The sequence below is a fragment of the Bos indicus genome, chromosome X (assembly GCF_029378745.1).
Source record: "Bos indicus isolate NIAB-ARS_2022 breed Sahiwal x Tharparkar chromosome X, NIAB-ARS_B.indTharparkar_mat_pri_1.0, whole genome shotgun sequence".
In the NCBI taxonomy this organism is placed as follows: domain Eukaryota; kingdom Metazoa; phylum Chordata; class Mammalia; order Artiodactyla; family Bovidae; genus Bos; species Bos indicus.
The window spans coordinates 80105552-80109989 of NC_091789.1; positions in this window are offsets into that span (position 1 = coordinate 80105552).

Sequence of the window (4438 nt, forward strand, 5' to 3'; positions counted from 1 at the left end):
AGAGTTTTAGATTTATTTGGTCTGGAGAGGGGCCCAAGAATTTGAATTTTCCTCAAGTTCCCAGATGGTGTTGTTACTGGTCCAGGGATCACACTCTTGTGAGCAACTGGCATTGCCTCTTTATCTGAGTTTGAAATCAATTCAAGCAGTTCTCATGGCCTCTTCCTCAGGTGATCCTTGTACCAAACAAGTGCTGAGGAAAATTGAACCAGCCCAAACCCTCAGTTATCAAGTCAATCTCTACCTACTCTGTGGACCACTACAGAAAACAATCAGCTCACAACACTGCCAAGATCTCCTGGGCTAAGCACACATTCATGGACCTCAAGCCATCCGATTCATAATGTAAAATTTCCCCCTAACACCTCCTGGATCCTGAAGGAAAGGGCTAGCCCAGCAGGGAACAGCAGTCTCTGACATCATAGTCCCATTGGGGCTCACCTAAAACAGAGAGCAACTAGGGGAAGTAAATCACTGTGCAGATAAATCAAGACATTTCCTAGCAGGAGATAAGCATAAGTCTGAGAACAGAAGACAAAACTTGTCACATTTACAAGGATTATCATGCCTCAGGAGAATTCTTGAGGTTCTTTTCCAAAGCTGATGACCCTATTGCTTATATATAACACTGCTCTGTGTCCTTCTGAGAAAGTTAATTCATAGGTAGGCTGATAAGGAGTCTGGGGTCCTCGGGGAGGAGAAAAGGGTATGGGGCCCTTGAGGAGGAGAAAGGGAAAAACTTTTTTTTCTAACTACATTCTTTCCTCTTAGTCACATAAGACTTTTTTTTTTTTTTTCTTAAGCTCTGAGTTATTATGGCAAAAAAATATTTGTTCTAAGACGAACTTTCTTTAAGCCCAGAGCTAATGATTATACAACAAAACGACATACCTTGCACAATTCAGTTCAGTTCAGTTGCTCAGTTGTGTCCAACTCTCTGCGACCCCATGGACTACAGCACGCCAGGCTTCCCTGTCCATCACCAACTCCCAGAGTTTACTCCAACTCATGATCATTGACTCAGTGATGCCATCCAACTATCATACTCTGTTGTCCCTTCTCCTCCCACCTTCAGTCTTTCCCAGCATCAGAGTCTCTTCAAATGAGTCAGTTCTTCACATCTGGTGGCCAAATTATTGAAGTTTCAGCTTCAGCATCAGTCCTTCCAATGAATATTCAGAACTGATTTCCTTTAGGATGGACTGGTTGGATCTCCTTGCAGTTCAAGGGACTCTCAAGAGTCTTCTTCAACACCACAGTTCAAAACCATCAGTTCTTCAGTGCTCAGGTTTCTTTCTAGTCCAGTTGTCACATGCATACATGACTACTGGAAAAACCATAGCTTTGACTAGACAGACCTATGCTGGCAAAGCAATGTCTCTGCTTTTTAACATGCTGTCTAGCTTCGGCATAGCTTTTCTTCCAAGGAGCAAGAGTCTTTTAATTTCATGGCTGCAGTCACCATCTGTAGTGATTTTTGAGCCCCCAAAAATAAAGTCTGTCACTGTTTCCACTGTTTCCCATGTTTCCACTGTTTCTATTTGCCATGAAGAGATGGGACCAGATGCCATGATCTTAGTTTTCTAAATGTTGAGTTTTAAGCCAACTTTTCACTCTCCTCTTTCACTTTCATCAAGAGGCTCTTTAATTCTTCTTCGTTTCTGCCTTAAGTATGGTGTCATTTGCATATCTGAGGTTATTGATATTTCTCCCAGAAATCTTGATTCCAGCTTGTACTTCCTCCAGCCCAGCGTTTCTCATGATGTACTCTGCATAGAAGTTAAATAAGCAGGGTGACAATATACAGCCTTGACGTACTCCTTTCCCAATTTGGAACCAGTCTGTTGTTCCATGTCCAGTTCTAACTATTGCTTCTTGACCTGCATACAGATTTCTCAGGAGGCAGGTCAGGTGTTCTGATACTCCCATTTCTTTAAGAATTTTCCACAGTTTGTTGTGATCCACACAGTCAAAGGCTTTGGCATAGTCAATAAAATATAAGTAGATGTTGTTCTGGAACTCCCTTGCTTTTTCAATGATCCAACAGATGTTGGCAGTTTGATCTCTGGTTCTTCTGCCTTTTCTCCATCCAGATTGAACATCTGGAAATTCACAGTTCATGTACCATTGAAGCCTGGCTTGGAGAATTTTGAGCATTACTTTGCTAGCATGTGAGATGAGTGCAATTGTGTGGTAGTTTGAGCATTCTTTGGCATTGCCTTTCTTTGGGATTGGAATGAAAACTGACCTTTTCTAGTCCTGTGGCCACTGCTGAGTTTTCCAAATTTGCTGGCATATTGAGTGCAGTACTTTCACAGCATCATCTTTTAGGATTTGAAATAGCTTAACTGGAATTCCATCACCTCCACTAGCTTTGTTTGTAATGATGCTTCCTAAGGCCCACTTAACTTCACATTCCAGGATGTCTGGCTCTAGGTGAGTGATCACACCATCCTGATTATCTGGGTCATGTAGATTTTTCTTGTATAGTTCTTCTGTTTATCCTTGCCATCTGTTCTTAATATCTTCTCCTTCTGTTAGGTCCATAGCATTTCTGTGCTTTATTGTGCCCATTTTGCATGAAATGTTCCCTTGATATCTCTAATTTCCTTGAAGAGATCTCTAGTCTTTCCCATTCTATTGTTTTCCTCTATTTCTTTGCACTGATCACTGAGGGAGGCTTTCTTATCTCTCCTTGCTGTTCTTCGGAACTCTGCATTCAAATGGTGTCTTTCCTTTTCTCCTTTGCTTTTCACTTCTCTTCTTTTCACAGCTATTTGTAAGGCCTCCTCAGACAGCCATTTTGCTTTTTTGCATTTCTTCTTCTTGGGGATGGTCTTGATCCCTGTCTCCTGTACAATGTCACAAACCTCCATCCATAGTTCTTCAGGCACTCTGTCTCTCAGATCTAATCCCTTGAATCTGTTTTTCACTTTCACTGTATAATCATAAGGGATTTGATTTAGGTCATACCTGAATGGTCTAGTGGTTTTCCCTACTTTCTTCAATTTAAGTCTGCATTTGGCAATAAGGAGTTCATGATCTGAGCCATAGTCAGCTCCTGGTCTTGTTTTTGCAGACTGTATAGAGCTTCTCCATCTTTGGCTGCAAAGAACATAATCATTCTGATTTTGGTGTTGACTATCTGGTAATGTCCGTGTAGAGTCTTCTCTTGTGTTGTTGGAAGAGTTTGTTTGCTATGACCAGTGTGTTCTCTTGGCAAAACTCTGTTAGCTTTTGCCCTGCTTCATTTTGTACTCCAAGGCCAAATTTGCCTGTTACTCCAGGTATTTCTTGAATTCCTACTTTTGCATTCCAGTCCCCTATAATGAAAAGGACATCTTTTTTGGGTGTTAGTTCTAGAAGGTCTTGTAGGTCTTCATAGAACCATTCAACTTCAGCTTCTTCAGCATTATTGGTCGGGGCATAGACTTGGATTACTGTGATATTGAATTGTTTTTCTTGGAAATGAACAGAGATCATTCTGTTGTTTTTGAGATTGCATCCAAGTACTGCTTTTCGAACTCTTTTGTTTACTATGATGGCTACTTCATTTCTTCTAAGGGATTCTTGCCCACAGTAGTAGATATAATGGTCATCTGAGTTAAATTCACCCATTCCAGTCCATTTTAGTTTGCTGATTCCTAAAATGTTGACGTTCACTCTTGCGATCTCCTGTTTGACCACTTCCAATTGCCTTGATTCATGGACCTAACATTCCAAGTTCCTATGCAATATTGCTCTTTACAGCATCAGACTTTGCTTCTATCACCAGTCATATCCACAACTGGGTGTTGTTTCTGCTTTGGCTCCGTCTTTCATTCTTTTTGGAGTTAGTTCTCCACTGATCTCCAGTAGCATGTTGGGCATCTACTGACTTGAGGAGTTCATCTTTCAGTGTCTTATATTTTTGCCTTTTCATACTGTTCATGTGGTTCTCAAGGCAAGAGTACTGAAGTGGTTCGCTATTCCCTTCTCCAGTGGGCCACGTTTGTCAGAGCTCTCCACCATGACCCATCCATCTTGGGTGGCCCTACACGGCATGGCTCACAGTTTCATTGAGTTAGAGAAGGCTGTGGTGCATGTGATCAGATTGGTTAGTTTTCTGTGATTGTAATTTTCAGTCTGTCTGCCCTTTGATGGAAAAGGATAAGAGGCTTATGGAAGCTTCCTGATAGGAGAGACTGACTGAGGGGCAAACTGGGTCTTGTTCTGATGGGCAGGGCCATGATCAGTAAATCTTTAATCCAATTTTCTGTTGATGGATGGAGCTGTGTTCCCTCCCTGTTATTTACCTGGGGCCATACTATTCATCATCCCTGGCTCAGAGGTTAAAGCATCTGCCTGCAATGTGGGAGACCTGGGTTCAATCCTTGAGTCAGGAAGATCCCCTAGAGAAGGAAATGGCAACCCACTCCAGTATTCTTCCTATGGACGG